Here is a 19009-nt window from a genome sequence, read left to right as displayed (position 1 = left end):
TTGTTGCTGTAGTCGCATACATGAATAAATTTCTATGCAGTTTGCATAGTTCTGTCCCTATAATTCCCAAAACAAAGGCTTCTGGGTTTTATTTTCAAACATTATTTTAAACATCTTTTTCAATTCATTATATATAATTTCCCAGTAAGCTTTAACAAGACCACCACATATGATAAAAAGAACTTTCTTTCTCTTTACATTTCCAACACTTATTTGATTCTGATTTATACATTTTTGCCAATTTACTCGGTGTTAGGTACCATCGTTATAACATACAGCATACAGTTTCTAATGGATGTATAAATATCAGTGTGCTTGTTTGTGTGTGTGTCAGCACATGCATGAGTCTGCTCTTCCACAATCCATAATCATGGATATGTTGTCTGAATAAGGCTGTGGAAACACCATACATTCAAAACACATGACATCCCGCTAAGAATCCAGGGAACTATAGATAGTGGTATAGCATGGGTTGCCAGTGTCCGGGACCGTGCAGACGTGGGGGGATGTGGGAGAAATGGACGGAGTATTCATGCACATTCAACTGCCAAATGGCATCTGGGTCACCCAGGAGATTGCAGCTGCAAAGATCAGAAAAGAAGAGTCATTCTGTTGTCTGGAGAGGTTACTTCCTGGTTTGCATGGAGAAGCCGTTTTTAACAGAGCCCAGTGATGGAAGCGCACAGAGGCGGCACCGGGTGTCTAATTTTTGCACCCCTAACAATTTTGCACCCAGGGAACTGCCCCGGTGAACCCCACGCTATGCCACTGGTTAAGGGTACTAGGAATTATAGCCTTGTAAACAATAGTTCTCGTGATTCTTTGGAGAAAGCCACGTACCGTACTTTAAAGGTATGGTGTTCATGCAACCTAAGGCTACTCTCTTGCTAAAGAAAGAGAGAAATGTTTCAAGATAAATTGGAGACAATGCTCAGCTTGCATTAGGTGGCCATCTCCCAAGAGACTACGATCTACTCACATATTTACAAGCTAGCAGTGATCTACCCCAATTGGGGGGGGGGGGGTTCTGGTGAAAATTGTTGAGTTGTTTTTTTAGGAATGAAAGCCCTGTTTTTAGGGGTTCAGGTCAAGGTTGTTTAGCTTTTTGGGGAGGAGCCAGTGATCTACCAGTGATCTGCCACGGACGTCCAGTGATTTATCGGCAGCTCACGATATACCTGTTGGACATGCCATATAGTTAATTTATCAATGCCAATGTAAGATTTCCATGCCAAAAATTCTTAGGAACATACAATGCAAGACCAAGGCACAGAAACATCCTGGTTTCATCCCTGTGGAAATCAGTTTGGTTTGGCACCAGAGCTTCTTAGCCAGCTTGACAATTCTATCACATTTGTTACAAGTTCCAGATTACTCTTGACACATTCATCTGAATTTAAGTCTGGGGATCAGATTGCTTTTGCTGGCCCTGGTCCAGGTGCACATTTAGTGGAAGGTGCGAAAGAGATTTCATATGCCCAAACCGTACATATGTCGCCTTCATCTGCACCATCGGGGAATCTTTGCAGGGTTCCTGATGACACGATTGCAGTCTGTGCAGGCACAATTTGAACATACGGAGACCCTTTCCCAACTTTGGCCAAAAGTGCGCACAAAGCAGCAACAGACACAAGTGGATGCAATGCTGCCAGCCTCCTGTAGGCACATTCAAATGAACATGTAAATAGGGTTGGGGTAAGCTACTCATTAACATCCAAGTTCCAGGAGTACAAAGTCAATCTGGCTTGTTAATAATCATGGGTAATGCTGTGAAAGTCAAATCTGGGGAATCTGGGATGGTGTCCTCAATCACTAGTGCTTGGAAGTGTCCAGGGATGATTTCTTTAAAGGAAAAAAAAACCCCAGACATCTTTATTGAAAGTTCAAAAAGTACATAATTAAGTGGATCCAAAAAATGATTGATTATGCCGAATTAGATAGCCTATCCAAAAAACTAAAGAACAAACCAAGGAAAGAATTCGTTTCAAAATGGGAAGTATTTAAAATATATTTGAAAATTAATAATACTGACTTAAAATCCATAGCGGCTTTTGAATAATTCCAGCAATATTGTTCATCAGTTATGCGATTTAACATATTTTGAAGTGATTTGAGATGACAGTAACAACATGTATTGGCAGTAAAGAATGGTAATTTGAATTATGGAGTAGATGGGAAGTTGGATTTAAAAAGAAGAGACCATTACAGTTTAAGGATTATGAAATTTATATTAATTCTTTATGTATGGCGTGACTGATGGTACTTTCTCTATGGTTTACATTGTCCTTTTTTGTTGTGTGTTGAGCAAAAAACAAACAAAAAACAAACAAACAAGCAAACTACATAATTATATGTGCACTAAACATAAAGGTAAAGGTAAAGGGAACCCTGACCATTAGGTCCAGTCATGGCCAACTCTGGGGTTGTGGCGCTCATCTCGCTTTATTGGCCAAGGGAGCCGGTGTACAGCTTCCGGGTCATGTGGCCAGCATGACTAAGCCACTTCTGGTGAACCAGAGCAGTGCACGGAAACGCCATTTACCTTCCCGCCGGAGCGGTTATTTATCTACTTGCACTTTGATGTGCTTTTGAACTGCTAGGTGGGCAGGAGCAGGGACTTAGCAATGGGAGCTCACCCCGTCACGGGGATTCGAACCGCCGACCTTCTGATCAGCAAGTCCTAGGCTCTGTGGTTTAACCCACAGCACCACCCGAGTCCCTGGTGAGACGTAAATAAGAGAGGGAGAGGGAGGGGGGGAGAGAGAGAGAGAGAGGGGGGGGGAGAGAGAGAGGAAACAGCACACGTGTAGAAGGGAAAATAAAGGAGGGAAGGGAAAAAACCATAACTGTATACTTTACAAAGTTGTTATTGTACTTCATCAGATCTTAATCTTTTACAGTGTTTGTAAGAATGGATTCCAAATATCATTGAATTTGTCCACGGCAAGTCTGCGTTTATATGCAAGTTGTTCCTATGTTGAGAGTTTGTATGTCTTCAATCCAATCACAGAAGGGAAACACATTTTTATTTTTTCAGTTCATCAGTATCAGTCTTTTTGCTGTGGTAAGGGCATGGAGAGTCCATTCTTATTGTCCATGTACTGGGTATATAATTCAAGAGGGTATAAAATTTAGAAAAAGGTTACCAGATTTTTTTTCAATGAATCTGGGGACACTTTTCAAATTCAGTAGGAATGATAGGATTTTGTCAGGGGACTGATTTGTAAATCTGCGGACTGTCCCTGGGAAACGGGGACGCCTGGTAAACTTAATTTAGAATATCCTAGGACGATTTCCTGAGTGTTATTGCAGGGGGACTTCCTGCTGAATGGCACCCATAGCTTTCAGCAGTGGTGGGTTTTGGGCTCTCAAATTTCAGCTGTGTTCTGTGTAATGCTAAAATTTGACATTGTGCTTGTGTCGCCCCCTGTGGCACCACGGCCAACTGCGGCTGAACCAGTCATGCTACCCTAAAACTGCCTCTGCTTCCAGCAAATGATTATCTGACCACTATTGCAGTTTAAAAGCCAGTCTCTTTGCTTTCCCCACCATAGCTGGCTTATAAACAAATGTTATTAAATGAGTTTGCTCTTTAAAAATTATTCCACACATCTAGCGTCATTAGACAAATTGCTTTCCTTACTCCGGTGGTCAAGGGTGAAAGAAAGCCAAACATTTAGGTGCAAATTCAAAAGCACTTAATTACTGCAGTTCAGCGCTGCAAACCTTTGTTCGTCTTGAGTTTGTAATTCCCGGAGAATTACATGGCTAAATGATTTGTGAGGTTTAAAGGTTTGTAAATTCAGGGTGGACCAATGAAAAGCAAACATACAACTTTAATAACCAGACACAATTCGCCACTGCCACGTTAAATGTTAAAAACTATTGACCCTCTGGTGACTCAATATCAGCATTGTCCACCACATTTAGGGGGTGGTTTGTTTGTTTGTTTGTTTGTTGTTGTTTTTTTGCAAATTTCTCCCATAAGGGGTCTTAAAAAAATATGTATCTGGGTGTGAGGAATTCAAATCTGCTATTATATTTGTGATTGGACAGTATTTAGCTTGGTAAGTCAATGTTTGGGGAAGAAGCACATAAACTGCTTTTGGAAAACCAAAGAATTTCAACTTTACCTTCTGAAAATGTCAGGTAATGCTAAATAATTATAATAATAATAATAAATAAATATATTAATATATAAGTGCAAGAACTTTGCAATCATTTTTAATGATTTCTATGCACATTTTACTTATCAAGCAACACTAAATTATACCGATTTATACCAATTTAACTAAAATATATTTTGAATTCCCAAGTCATGATACAACAACTTTTTAGCACCCACCATTTTTGGAATTTGAAAATTGAAAAATTCAGCACACGTGAATTCAGCAGGTGTCCAGAGGCTGAGGTAAAATAGGAGTTTGGTTAAAGGAGGGCTGAACACCAAATTTCTACTCACTGAATAATGCCTCATTTTACTCTTTTTAGTTTCTGCCTTTGCCAGAGAAAAAAACTAAACTGCAAACTTGAATCAGCAGATTCATCAACTAAAGCTTGAACTGTTTAAACTGGTGATGGCCAATATTAACCAGCACGTTGTGTGTTGGGGTGCTGTTGCTACTTTGCAACTTAGTCCCCTCAGTCTGGATGCTCTCTTATATGTATATTTTGTAGGTATCACAAATCCACCATATGTCCCTTGTGCTTTCTTATCCAAAAGGAAATTTTTCACGCTTGGGGAAGCGGAGAGCGCATATCAATAGATACAGGGTTTCCTTTTTCATTCTGTGCAGTTATTGTGCAATGTTTGATGTTTCTTCACACTCAGCAGACCAGTAAACAAGTATTGCCTCATGTACACTGGGTTCAGTTACAATGTAACCATCAATTTATTTCGGCTTGCTACTAGTAAATATACATTAAGAGTACAAACAGTACCCATTTGGCTTTAGCAGTGTCCCAGATCTGGACTGATGCTATGTTTAATCCTATTAACAACTTTTAGACTAGGTCAATTTCCAGTTGGCTGCATGCAATGAATGCTATTTTGAGCCGTACATCTTCTTATTCCATAATGCTAGGAATCATTTTTGTTAGGGGATTTCCTGAGAAAATTGGTTACCTTCAGTCATTTTAATACCAGTGTCTTGCCTCGGTAATGGACTGGATGAGAGCCTACAAACTGAAGCTCAATCCAGATAAGACACAGACACTGTTAGTGGGTGGTTCCCTAGACCAGATGGCTGGGAGGTCGCTTGCTCTTGATGGAGTTGCACTTCCTCTGAAGGAGCAGGTTCGTAGCTTGGGGGTACTCCTGGATCCTTTGCTGTCACTCGAGGCTCAGGTGGCCTCAGTGGCCCAGAGTGCCTTCCATCAGCTTCAGCTGGTGGCCCAGCTACGCCCCTATCTGGACAAGGATAGCCTAACTACTGTTGTCTGTGGTTTGGTAACCTCAAGGTTAGATTACTGTAATGCGCTATACGTACGGCTGCCTCTAAAGATGGTTTGGAAACTTCAGCTAGTGCAGAATTCAGCTGCCAGGTTGCTCACTGGTGCAAGACAGTTTGAGCATATTGCACAGATGCTGGTCCAACAGCACTGCCTACCAATTAGTTTCTGGGCCCAATTCAAAGTGCTGGTTTTGACCTATAAAGCCTTAAACGGCTCAGGGCCGCAATTCCTCAAGGACTGCCTCTTTCCATATGAACCTACCCGGACCCTGAGACCATCTTCAGAGACCCTCTTTCATGTGCCTCCTCCTCAAGAGGTCCACAGGGTGGCAACACGAGAACAGGGCCTTTTCTGCAGTGGCCCCCATCTGTGAAATGCTCTCTCCAGGGAAGTTCACCTGGTGCCTTCATGATACACCTTTAGGCGCCAGGCAAAAACATTCCTTTTTAAGCAGGCCGTTGGTTGATCTGATTGACATCCTATGCCCTTTTAAAATGTGTTTCTTGGGGGGGGGGCTATTGGGTTGTTGTTTTATTTTTATTATGTATTTTGTGGTTTTATATCTTGATTTTATTCTGTGAACAGTCCTGAGACGCCAAGGTATAAGGCAGTATATGAATTCAATAAATACTACTACTACTACTAAAGGTAAAGGTAAAGGTACCCTTGCCCGTACGGGCCAGTCATGTCCGACTCTAGGGTTGTGCGCCCATCTCACTTAAGAGGCCGGGGGCCAGCGCTGTCCGGAGACACTTCCGGGTCACGTGGTCAGCGTGACAAGCTGCATCTGGCGAGCCAGCGCAGCACACGGAAACGCCGTTTACCTTCCCGCCAGTAAGCGGTCCCTATTTATCTACTTGCACCCGGGGGTGCTTTCGAACTGCTAGGTTGGCAGGCGCTGGGACCGAGCAATGGGAGCGTACCCCGCCGCGGGGATTCGAACCGCCGACCTGACGATCGGCAAGTCCTAGGCGCTGAGGTTTTACCCACAGCGCCAGCCACGTCCTACTAATACACTAAATATTTGAGACACGATACATATGTGACATAAATCCATGATGTTCTCTAGTTATAAATATTGGTATCAGCTCAGCATATCGTTTTCATGAAGAGACTCGAAAGTAAATGCTACATGGTATATACAATGCTACATTTGTATGAAGCTTCAGTATGATTTCCATTAGTTTGATTACAACATCCTTTCGCACAGTTTTGCTGGTTTCTGTTAGGCTGCATCTTTTCTATCCTTCTTTAGGCAGAACTAAATTTAAGGTCCGGCAGGCACCACAGGGGCATCAGATTATTTATTTATTTTACTGCCAAATAACGTGCTCCTGTTGAAAGTCAGTCAAGGGATGCTTTTGCAGCCTTCTGACTAGTCCTGGAGGTGATGGTTCTAGGGGCAAATGTTGGCTGCAGCAAAAGGAATTGTAGATCTGCAGCCACCATTTTCATAGCTAAAGTTAAAGGACCCCGGATGGTTAAGTCCAGTCAAAGGTGATGATGGGGTTATGGCATTCATCTCGCTTTCAGGCCAAGGGAGCCGGCGTTTGTCCACAGACAGCTTTCTGGGTCATGTGTCTGGCATGACTAAACCACTTCTGGCACAACAGAACACTGTGATGGAATCCTGAGCACACGGAAATGCCATTTACCTTCCTGCCACGGTGGTACCTCTTTATCTACTTGCACTGGCATGCTTTCGAACTGCTAGGTTGGCAGGAGCTGGGACAGAGCAACAGGAACTCACTCCGTCGTGGGGATTCGAACCGCTGACCTTCTGAGCAGCAAGCCCAAGAGGCTTGGTGGTTTAGACCACAGTGCCACCCGTGTCATAGCAGCTGGTGGGAGGAACATTAGGCTGGGAGAGAGGAAGAAGATGGCATGCTTCCCCTGCCATGCAGAGTCACCATCAGTTAGTCCTAATGAGCTGGTCTAACCATGCTTTTTTATAAGGCATTAGTGGCAAGGCTGCTTTATGCTAAACTACAGAAAAGAAACGAAACCCCTTGCTTAAAATAATGACTTTTCCCCAGTGCAATGCTGTTTAAGAGGTTGAATGGCCTGACTGGTGTCAGCTAAACCTATGCGTCCAAAATACGGTAATCAAATACTAAACATCATTTGGGATTGATTTGCACTAGTAACTGAGAATGCTGAAGCTTCACATACCGGTTCCAATCCCTCGTCTACACAATTCTTAGTAATTCATGGTAGTGATTCACATGCCAGATCCCATGATGGAAGTTAGTGCCTTCATGAGTCATTCTCTAAACACAAAGATGTACAAAAGCATCACTCAAAATAGATTTGCAGTTAACTTCATGCACAAGATTTGTGGGTCCAAAAGGGGCTGTCTGTTCCTGCTCATTCAATATGTAGTCCCTTTCAGGTTGCCACAAGCAACCCTTCAACTCCAACTGCCATGCTTTCCTTAATGTTCTGGGGTTGTATTGAACTTCTGCAAGCCATGCCCCAGTGGGAGTGGCGAAGCCCCAAGACTGGGCGGAGGAATCTTGCATTGCTCATGCAAACAAGGCTCCAAATATGGGGTGTTTTTTGCTTTATGACATTTTTCAAAATGGAAAGTTAACAGTAATGCAGGCCCAGATGACACCATCTTGTTTTGTAGACTATCTTTTTGCACTTTAGTGAATGATTCACTGTACAACCATAGCAGATTGCGGTTTCATCTGCCCCCCCCTTTTTCAAGGGAGAAAAAAAAGGATCCTATCACAAAATTAACACTATGCATTGATTTCCTAGCTCAGTGATGTGTTAATGTTTTCATTCTGCAAATGTAATGGCTGTGTTGCGAGAAATTAGGTCAGTGGAACTTAAATTAGCAGAATCCTTCATCCTTGTAGTTCACTGAATAAAGACGCTAGGTCTACTCTCATGCATACATTATAGGCTTTTTCGCCTGTAGCATAAAGTGCCAGCTGACATAACAGCAGGAAACACACCAAGCAGTCTATCTTCAGTAGGCTTCTTTGGTCACCAAAGGTAAACCTAATTCACTGGCAGATTACCCATCTGCCCTGCCTTGGTGGCAAATATGCATTGATAATGATAAACCATGCATTGCAGCATCTTGCGCAATATAATTTCTCACTTGCAATATAATTTCTCTCTTGTGTTTACAGACACATGCGCCAATATTCTAGGTAGTGACATTTGGATTCCTTTTTAAACTTAGTTTAGATGTTAAACAGAAGGATCAGAATATAAAACAAAAGCTCCATTTGCTCTCGTTTTGGTCGATTGCTTCTGGAGCTAACATTTTTCTTTCACACGATGGGAAGCAGAACCAGTATCAAAGAGATATACCTTGCTACATGCCCCTATCCAACACCCACCCATTTTACACGATGGTGGAATTTTAGACTCTGGACTGAACAGTTCTACAGAAAATGCCCCTTTAGATGGCAACTGTGTGTATTACCAGCCCTGAGAGCTGCCTTGTTTTGCAAGCCAACATCTATTCCTGTCTATTTACTATTTCCACCTTGACCTCTGAAAACGCAAAGCATAATTCTCCCCCCCCCCCGCCCATACACACAGATGGGCATCTCTTTCCCTTCCCTCCGCCGCAGCTTTTCGCAATTCCGTTTCCAACATCTCGCGGCTGAAACACTTGGCGATTTTCTGAAATAGACGGAAATACTTGGCGATCACATATTTCTACGCGCGCGCGTTGGCAGCGAGTTCAGCGACTCCCTCGCGCGGACGTTCAAGGAGCGCAGCAGCTGCCGGGGCTTTCCTTTTATGTTGCAATCGGGGTGGGTGGCTCCGACCCACCGGCGTCCTGCAATGCGACCCACAACCCTGCCCAGGGCGTTGCAGCGCCAACCTGGGAGCCCAGCGACAAGCAGGAGGCAGAGTCTCCACCTTCACTCCGGCCTCTCCGGCTCTCCATTGGGCCATTACGTAAATGCCAGCAGCTTTCTCCTTTCTCCCTCCTCCTCCTCCTCTCTCTCACCCCCACCCCACCCCCCAGTTTCGCCTAGTTATGCAATACCCAGCAGCGCGCACATCCACTGTAACGCACACACAAACACATCGAGGGAGGGGAAGCGTCCGAGAAGAGAGCGAGAGGAAGAAAGGGCGGAGCAGGGAAGGGGGTTCACTTCGAGTCTGGCCCTGCCCTTGTCCCTTCCCCCCCACTCCGGGCGCATCCATTGGCCGTTCCCGGGAAAGCGGAGAGCTCCGATTGGGGCCCGGCAGCCGCCACTCACCGCCCAAGCTGGCATGAGGAGTGTGCGTTGTGAGGAGCGTACAGTATTGACCTACTAACACAGATCTCTCTCCAGCGGCGTCGGCTGCGTCGTCGGCAGAAGGCGCGTTCCTCGGCTGCGCCCGGCTTCTCCACTCTCTCCCGAGCGCACATTCTCCTCCTGACGCGCGACGGGAAGGACGTCTTCGGGCTGCTCCTGCTGCGAGGGTCTCTCTCTCTCTCTCTCTCTGCCTGCCTGGCCCCTGCTCTCCCTGCCTGGTTGTAGTCAAGGACCTGCTCGCCTCTCGGCCCCTCTCCAAAGCGACCGGCTCCGACGGGAAGCAGATGCCGACGGGATCTCCGGCGAGCAAGGCGCGCGCTCGGCCCCTCTCGGCCCGAGCAGCTTGCCCAGGTACAGGAAGCTTCCGTCGGGGAAATTGCTCGTCTGAAGGGGGTCCTTCTCCCCCCCCCTACCCCGCCTACCTTCCCTCGGTCCTTTCCCGACGAGACTCACTCTGTCCTGGTGTGCGTTTACCCTTCTCTAGACACGGGTTCGTCGGAGAAATTCGACCCTCTCCATGCGCCCGTCTACCTAGCAGTAACTTTTCTCGCCCTCTGGCACGTCAGCGCCGGGACTCGCCTCCTGAAGGCGGCCGCTTTGATTGCAGCCCCTCTCGGAGCAGCTTCCCCGGCTCGGCTGGCTCAGAGCTCGGCGCTGCTCTTACATAATAAGATGCCTCCTCCGGGGTGGAGGGAAATCGGGATTGGGGAGCTGGAGGAAAGCTCAGAGATCTTGAAGCTCAGAGATCTTGCCACCATTCCTTCTTGTATGAGCAGGGATTGGTGGGGGTGGGGGTGGGGAGATGGATGGTAAGCGAGGGCATGGATGGGAGGGTTGGCTGAAGGAATCGTTGACGGGCAGCAAAGGATTAGGAAAATGCCTCGTTAATAGTGGCATGCGCCTTGGAAGAAGAGTTCTTTGAAACGCGCCCGTTTCCCCCTGGGGAGTATCTGAAGCGCCCGAGGGGCTGGCGGGGCTTGTTATTTCATCTCCGCGCATTGCATAATCGGTCCACGGCGAGTTATTGGCGAGCGCTTCAGAGAGGAGGTGAGCGTGCAATGCTTTGGTAATTTTGGTGCAGCGTTAGGGAATACGGTCCCCATTTACACATCTCATCTATTTCTGGATCTCTTAGAGAAGGTCTCATTTTTTAGAATAAAAAAAAGCCCCATGATGAACTGGTGCTGCGCGTGAGATTCCTTGTTTATTCCTTACGCTGCATTCTTTGAAGCTGCTAGAGAAAGGTATACACGTAACAATCGCCTGATTCGGGGCTGTTCTGATGTATGTTATGTGTATGTGTGTGTGTGTGTGTGTGGGGGAGATAATTCAGTTTATATTGGCCCGTGCCTTTTGCTCCCTCTTGGCAGCTGGTTTTCAGGCGCTGCGTTTCCTGATCGTTCCTGGAAATGTTGCATTATGCAACCACGGCATTCGCTGGCGGCCAGGTTAGGCAGCTAATTACGCGCTTTGATAAATCTCGCCACAAAGAAACTAGAGCAATCTCGGCCTTAAAATAAAACCACGATTTCCAAAGTCATCCCTCTTGCATCTCCCTCCCCTGTCGGAAAGTAGATCGCTGCTGCGTAAGTTGGAGAAAGGCAGCTCGGCTTGTTGAATGTGTGCCACGTCCCTTAAAACGAAAATTGTGCACGTCTATATTTAGCCCTATCACATTTGAGCAATTGTGGCTCCGTGGGCTATTTCTGGTCTTTTCTCCAGAGCTGTGCAAATAGACGTTCAAGGACATTTGCTGGCGTTTTCAACTCCACGCCTTGGGAGACGTTTTGATAAGGCTGGTATTTTTAGGCAGGCATTTCGCTCACACATCAAGTGGCTTGGTAGGTGTTGGCTTTCGTGCATGATTCACCCTCCTCCATAGAGATATATATACATACATACATAAGCTTATATATACACAAGCTTGTTACGCATTTCGGGAAAAAGTGAGAGGTGCCTCTGATCTCGTCGTAGCCCCTGCAATTTGCAACCAAGAACGACGGGCTGGCGCGGGGGGCGGAGGGGGAGGGCGCGCGCGGGGTGCGGAGTCTTTATTTCAACATATGTGACGGTCGGCGTAACGTTGCAAAACACACACCCAACAACAATGCCCAGCCCGATTTAGGTCAGTAGCACATTTCAGATGGCCAGAATCCCAGCGTGCGATCGAAATCTATGCCACTCTCGCAATCGTGTCGCTTTGCAACTATTAAACCCGTCTGCGCCGGGGTGGGGGTGGGGTCTTGCTTTTTCCAAAAAAAGGGGGGGAGGGGGAGAGAAATCCTGATGCTGAATCACTCTAAAAATATAAGGAGGTTCAGAAATCCAAGGTTTGCGCGGGGGTGGGGGTGGCGAGGAGCGCAAAATCGGGTTCGACAATTGTTGATTTTCTGCTAGTGGCTCTTAATGAGAGAGAGAGAGAGAGAGACAGAGACCGAGGTCTTTCTGCATTCGAGTCAGAGCTCTTGCCCAGATTAACAAGGGTCCCACTGCGACCCCTTAGAAGTAACCGGCGCGTAATTCGGGTGCGTTTGTGCGTCCAGAGGACAGCTAAGAGGTGCAGAGACGGGAGGGGAAGAACTCCTTCTGGACGCCGGAAAGCCCGGCTCTCCTCCGAGGCCGGGGGCGTCGGGCAACGAGGGAGCTTGCGCTGCCTGCCCGCCTGCCGCCCGAGCCGCCTTAGGCGTTGGTTGTTATGACTGGGGCCGGAGCGCGCGTTGGAAGGGGCCTGGATGGCGCTGCCGCCGCGCTTTGCATTCCTTTGTTCTGCGAAGGGGGGGGGTGGGGGTGGAGAGAAGGCGAGGCAGAGCTCCGGGGAGTGAGGCGGGGAGAGAGGGCGCACAAGAGGAGGAGGCAGGCGGGCTGGAGCTGAGTCGGCGAGAGGAGTAAATAAGGCAGGAGAGCGGTCGTTTTGCACGGACAGGGAGCGCGAGCAGAACAAGCTGGCCCCGGGGAGGGATGCGGCTCCAGTCACGTAGTGTGTGTACTCGCTGTTGCAACGACGGGGGGCGGGCCCAAGAGTTCCTCGCTCTGGCTTCTCCACCCTCCCGGGCCCCGCTTTCTCTCCGCCCCTCCAGACTTGGCAACGGAGCTGGCAGCTCTCACGTTTCCTCCCGAAACAGAGCGAAGGTTGGGCGCGCGCGTGTTTGACGGCGACCCCGTCCGCTTTTGCGCCTCCTTGGGCAGCCCGGAATGCCGCCCCTCCTTGGGCGCAATTGGCTGGCGAGTTTTCTCTCCAGATTTTTTGCTCTTGCGTATGGGCGTTTGCGCGCGCGCTCATTACCTTTCATGTAAACTCTGTGGAAAAGTCCCAAACACCCCATCGTGTGTATAAAGGATGCCTGTGTTAGCTCCCCTATAGCACAGTGGCTTCTAAGTAAAAACACAAAAACCCCAGCCCCCCTTCCCCTTTCCTTGGCCCAAGCCTTTCCTCGGAGATTTCCCACAATTCAGACTTCTTAACCAGGTCATTGTTATGGGGGCAGCATTAATTCCTGTAAGGGGTGCTTACTGGAGGTGGAATAATTACTTGTTAAAACAATAGGGATGTGTGATGAGGCTCATATCCATTGGCAGATTCTTACCCCCCCCTCAAAAAAAAAAAGTGAGGAGGGGATACTGTAGGTGGCATTTCCAGAAAGAATAGGATTTAACTACTGTTGCCAATGGTGTTATTAGTTTGATAATTTCCCTGCATATTCAAGAGTGCTGCTGGGTTTTGTTTTTTTACAGTAGCTATAAAGTAATTATTGCTAACTGCTGCCAGGAAAACAAGCTTTGCCGGCACACTTTAGTGCATTTTTACTCAGAGGTAATTCCTGCCCTATGCATGGTACTTGTGTTGAGTAGAACTTACTCCCAGGTCATGAAGGTTGTCTGCATACTTCACCTTTAAAACGCACACTTTCTCTCAAAGCATGTTGGACACTGTAGTAGGGCTGAGCAATGTCCAGTTTTCAACATCGTGATTTATCACCAGCTGTTTATTGGATGTACCGATACATCCTGATGTCTCAAAAAACTTTGTAGTGGTGAATGGGGCAATGTCTGGGCAACTGCTACTACTTAGGAGTCTAAAACGGATACATTTTTACTTACCTTTAACATTGTGTTGCAACTGTTATTTTGCACAGAGCAACAGGGGTGGCAGGAATCAGAGAAGCGAAGACCGGCTTCACGCTTTTTCTCACATTGCATATTTTTACATAGCGCACGCACACACACATTGCTATTCACAAGATATCTCCATGCCAAATATTATGAAACTGTTACCACAATGTGGACTCCAAACAGATTTTGGACGATGCATCGATACATTGCCCAGCCCTACACTGTAGTTTGTTAAGAGTTGCCAGGAGTTGTAACCTGGTAAGGGGTGAACTACAGTGCCCAGAATCCTTTGAGAGAAGCAATGTGCTTCAACTTTAATCTTTAGCGTATACACAGCCTTAGTGTGCCGAGGGCCAGGCAAATCCTGGGGGTTAGGCCCTAAAGGGCTGGGGACTAAGTATGGCAGCAGTTAGTCTAGTTATGTGTGTTGCCCAAGTCAAAGCATTCCCATGATTTCAAAACAACTGTATTCTACTGGTGGAAGGAAGAAATGAAGGGCTGTAATACAGTGGCAGGGCATCTGTGGAGAGCCGCTTGTCTGATAATCTGGAGAGACGCTTCCAGCCAGTGGCGTAGCGTGGGTTGTCAGCACCCGGGGCAAGGCAAGTAATTTGCGCCCCCTAACCCATGGATTTGCGCCCCCTAACCCTAACCCCCAGATGTTGCGCCCGGTGCGGCCGGCCCCCCCTGCACCCCCCACGCTACGCCACTGCTTCCAGCCAGTATAGATGGTATGACTTAGAATGAGGAGCATCTTATGATCAGAGAATAATTCCAGTGGTAAATGTTACACAGCCAAGTCGTGATGGATGACCTCAGGTGTTGTGTTACAGGTGTTATTAACCTTTGTAGCTATTACCACACAAGTGTATATAGTTAAGAAAAACTCCAGCAGCATTGCACTTATATATATATTTATTTACCTATCATTTTAAGTCTGTATTTTCACCCATTATAAGGATTAGAAATGTTTGGGTTATTTTCCCCTTCTATCGTCCGATGCGCCCTGTTTTTGTTGTAAGCATTCCTGGCAGTTTAACACTCACCCCCCGCATTGCACAGAAATCTGGCAGTGCTGACAACCTTGCAAAGAAGTTTAGGAAGTCTTGACTTCAAACGCTTTGCCATTATGTCTCTGGGCTGATCCAAAGCTTGCTGAAACTGAGTAGGCAGCTTCAGTGCTGACTTCATTGTATTGGTGCCAATCTGAAGGCTGCAGTTCTGAGTCAGGCACCCAAATAATGACACTGAAACAAATGTTAATGTGTTGCTATTTAAAAGCATGTATTTTTCGCTAAACCTTTAGGGCTAATTTTTCCAACCTTTTAGAGCGACGAGAGAGAAAAGATGACTATGTCGCATGACTATGGCCACATTTTCATGTTATTTTAAAAATGGGTACCCGTATTTCTGCACATAGAGAGCTTGATGTAATCTGTCAGTGGGACATTTCAGAAGTTGAGAAACACGTGTAACATACAGGCATACTAATCAAAGAGTTGGAAAACCTAAGGATTGAAGCAACAGCATGCTTGGACGGTGGTCTCAAGGCCAAGGATAATAATCCTGTGTACCATGATCAATTTGGCTGGAGTCACCATTAGTCTGGAGAAGGTGCATCACGACTTTTCTCCCAGCTCTGCATTGCCATGGAATAGATACACACAACCATCTCATCCCTATAGAAGCTTCCACAATGGTCCGTGAGATAACGGAGGATCTTGGTGATGCCACTCACTTCCTGCCTTGCCACTGTTAACGCTTTTGTTCATTGCTCATTCCTGCCTCAACATCCCCTCCCCAACACTTAGCTTTTGTACCCATTGTAGCAAGGATTACTCATAGTATAGATGTACAGTGGTAACTCGGGTTAAGTACTTAATTCGTTCTGGAGGTCCGTTCTTAACCTGAAACTGTTCTTAACCTGAAGCACCACTTTAGCTAATGGGGCCTCCCGCTGCCACCGCGCCGCAGGAGCCCAATTTCTGTTCTTATCCTGAAGCAAAGTTCTTAACCTGAAGCACTATTTCTGGGTTAGCGGAGTGTGTAACCTGAAGTGTATGTAACCTGAAGTGTATGTAACCCGAGGTACCACTGTAAAGCTATTTGCATGCTTAGAGGAAGATGCTGCACCTCACCACCCAGAATTACGGTATCTACTTTTCAGGAGTCTTAAATTTTAGTCCCTTACAATGCCATGATTTCATACCTTTTCCTAATGGTCACAACCCAGCTGGCTAAGGGTAACTTTTGAGAATATATTTTTTTTTAAATTCAGTTAGTTTATAGATATTGGAATCATAGATTAAAACAAAAGATTGATAGATTTCCCCCTTGGAAATTCATCACAAGGTAGCAAAATAACCCAATGGCAAATTCACTGTAGGCCTGGCTAGATTCCCTTTGACCAGACATTCATAAACGTGTACTCAGGTGAGTTCGGAGCACGCAATGAACATAAACGCAGAGCCATATAACTGTGTTTCCTTATTACCAAACTTCCTTAGTAGACAAAGCATTTTTTTAAAGAATAAATGTGGGTTGCCTCATGTGCATCTCTTGAAAGATAATACATGTGTAGGCAAAGAACCATGATGGGCAATAGGCTTCTAAAACGTCCTCACCCAACATATTTACATTTACGCATGCAGTGCTGTGGTAAGATTAAATAACACAATACTTAGTGCATCATATAATTGATTAAATGGCTCCAGAGTGCTAGGTCAGTGGAATAAGCAAGCTGCAATCCTGTAGTCATTTCACCTAGCTGTTGTTGTTGGCATACATCTGTCTTGAGAGACAATGGAATGTGCCTCCAGGGCAGAAGGTGAGGTCAGACCTATGGAGAATCACAGTGCATGCTGTGGCTGCAGAGACTGATAACTACTGCCTCCCATGCAAGTCTGGGCAGTGTGTATAGAGGTCCTGGGCTGTCTGGATGAGAAGACCTTCTTGGCCTCACAGTTGTGGTCCAAAGGAAAGCAAAGCAATATATTTGACATCAGCTTGGCTGCAGGTGCTGCTGGAAGGAGGCGTACAAGACACTCTCCAACTGTCTTAGGAACTCCACTCCAGATTTGTGTGGGTTTTTACTTCTTAGCCTTTTCTTCTCCTGAAGATGTCCTGCAAAGCGGTAAACCCCATTGAACGCAATAGCATTCATTTCTGAGTAAACATGAATTGTATTGTTCATACACCCGAAATTTGCCAGCATGTCATAGTGTATGAATGCAGCAGAAGGACAAATCAAAATTTACTTAGGTCAAAAATTCTTAGATTTCAATTGTTTTCAAGTTGCAGGTTTTAATTGTTTCCATCAGTTGCTGGAAATACAGTGGTACCTCTAGTTGCGGACTTAATCCATTTCAGAGTGCAGTTTGCACCCCGAAAAGTCTACAACTAGAGCACCTCTTCTGCGCATGTGCGTGGCGTGATCGAGCGCTTCTGCGCAAAGCACAGAGATCGCTTTTGCGCATGTGGCGAACCCGGAAGTAAACACTTCCGGGTTTGCTGCGTTCTTAAGCTGAAAGTCCGTAACAAGAGCGGAACGCAACACGAGGTATGAGTGTTATGAAATCAGAGTAGACTGATTTTTAATTTTTTTTTGAGTGATACATATGCTGAGAAAATTCAAATACTCAGTGGATTTATTTGGTTGTTATATTTGTTAGTCCCTCCCTACCCCAAATGAAACTCCCAAGTGACTTATAAAAAACAAATTAAATGAATTAAAACAACTTGTGCCCTTGCTAATTTATTTATTTAACACACTTGTATACCACACTTCCTTATACTGTATTAGGCTGGTAAACAGCAAATAAGAAAACAATTCAAGGAAATGGCAGATAAAGTCTTAAAGCAGATTAAATTTGCTTAATACTAGCTCCGATGCTATATATTCTGATAACTACTGATTTACTTGACTATTGAATTTTCCTCAAGCCATGTCATAATTTATGTACTTGATTTAATAATATGTGGTGTGCACCACGTACGTTTTGAGGATTTGCTGAGTATTCTCATTCACTGTAGCTGTAATTGTGTCAATGTTATTGAAACAATTTCAGTTACATTTTAACTTTAATTTTCCTCCTGTAATTATTTATTCAGGACAAAATGGATCACAAACAAGCTTCAGGATTGTTTGTTAAATACACCCTTGACTTTTTATACAGAAGCCTCAGAGATTAGCTACAGATTAACTAAGGAACTTTCTTCAGGCATACAAGATGCTCTAGGCATCCTTGGAAATCTTTATTCTGAGCCCAGCAGCACGCACAGGTTTATTGATCAATATTAACCAGAACTTTAATTGGTGCCCTTTCCGTATGTACTAAAACAACAACTGGCCAGCACTTTGCCTGTGTGTATGTAATCTTGAATAGGGTTTATAGACTTTGGCTCCAAGATTTAAATAGTATTGCGAGGAAATTTATTCAAATCATGCAGAGTTCTCGTTATGTAAGGTTTCACCTCATTTTATTGCCACAAACATCAAATTTTGATTGTGTCTGAAACTGAGGCTGAGAAATAATGATTTGCCCAAGGCTACCCTTGGAGCATGATTCAGATGGGGGGGGGGGAAATATGGGCCTGAAATCAATTGGCCAATGCTGGCTCTCAGGAATGATACTGATCCTTTATGCTACCAGTTACTAAGGCTGTGCATTTGCTTTGGACCAAGCACAAGGTCCATAAACAGCAACACCCTAGTGGTCCCAGGCCCTAAGGAAGTTAGATTAGCCTCAACCAGAGCAGGGCCTTTTCAGCACTGGTGGAACGCTCTGCCTCATGAGACCAGGGCCCTGCAGGATCTGATTTCTTTCCGCAGGGCCTGTAAGGCAGAGTTGTTCCGCCTGGCCTTTGGCTTGGAGCCAATTTGATTCCCTCCCTCCCTCCCTCCCTCTCTTTTTTCTTTTCCTTCGCCTCCTGAGATGAGGCATTTTAATGAGGCATTTAATATTTTAATGTTTCAATATTTTAATGTTGTATTTTAATTTTGTTTTAAGTTGTAATCATTCAACTTGTTCTTATTATTGCTTGTTAGCCGCCCTGAGCCTGGCCTTGGCTGGGGAGGGCGGGGTATAACTAAAAAAATATTATTATTATTATTATTATTATTATTATTATTATTATTATTAGGCTATGCTTCAGAGACATTCAGCTTG

At 45.5% G+C, this 19009-nt stretch overlaps 1 protein-coding gene and 2 long non-coding RNA genes across 5 annotated transcripts in view; 1 reads left to right on the top strand and 2 right to left on the bottom strand.

Annotated features, from left to right (window-relative positions):
- Positions 1 to 304: 304 nt before the first annotated feature.
- Positions 305 to 9823, bottom strand: LOC308597852. Of its 2 annotated transcripts, XR_014013206.1 has the most exons (3): positions 9693 to 9758; positions 7627 to 7724; positions 305 to 581 (listed from the first exon to the last, which is right to left on the bottom strand). It is a non-coding gene; the product is annotated as an uncharacterized lncRNA (long non-coding RNA). The 2 variants fall into 2 exon arrangements; XR_014013205.1 differs by lacking the exon at positions 7627 to 7724 and having other exon boundaries at positions 9693 to 9823.
- NFIL3 (nuclear factor, interleukin 3 regulated) overlaps positions 9789 to 19009 on the top strand; it is a 24637-nt gene continuing 15416 nt past the window's right edge. The window contains exon 1 of one of the 2 annotated variants that reach the window (XM_081213780.1): positions 9789 to 10082. The gene's annotated coding sequence lies outside the window, so the exon portion shown is untranslated. Of the gene's footprint in view, positions 10083 to 10757; positions 10779 to 19009 lie in introns of those variants that run through there. The other variant, XM_081213781.1, reaches the window with a different exon arrangement.
- LOC308597832 overlaps positions 14562 to 19009 on the bottom strand; it is a 46493-nt gene continuing 42045 nt past the window's right edge. Inside the window, exon 4 of the long non-coding RNA XR_014013169.1 lies at positions 14562 to 16964. This is a non-coding gene — a long non-coding RNA (uncharacterized lncRNA). The remainder of the gene's footprint in view (positions 16965 to 19009) is intronic.

This window comes from Podarcis bocagei, assembly GCF_964188305.1.
Source record: "Podarcis bocagei genome assembly, chromosome: 11".
Taxonomy (NCBI): Eukaryota; Metazoa; Chordata; class Lepidosauria; order Squamata; family Lacertidae; genus Podarcis; species Podarcis bocagei.
The sequence above is the reverse complement of the archived record's forward strand: the minus strand, read 5'-3'. Positions and strand labels throughout refer to the sequence as shown.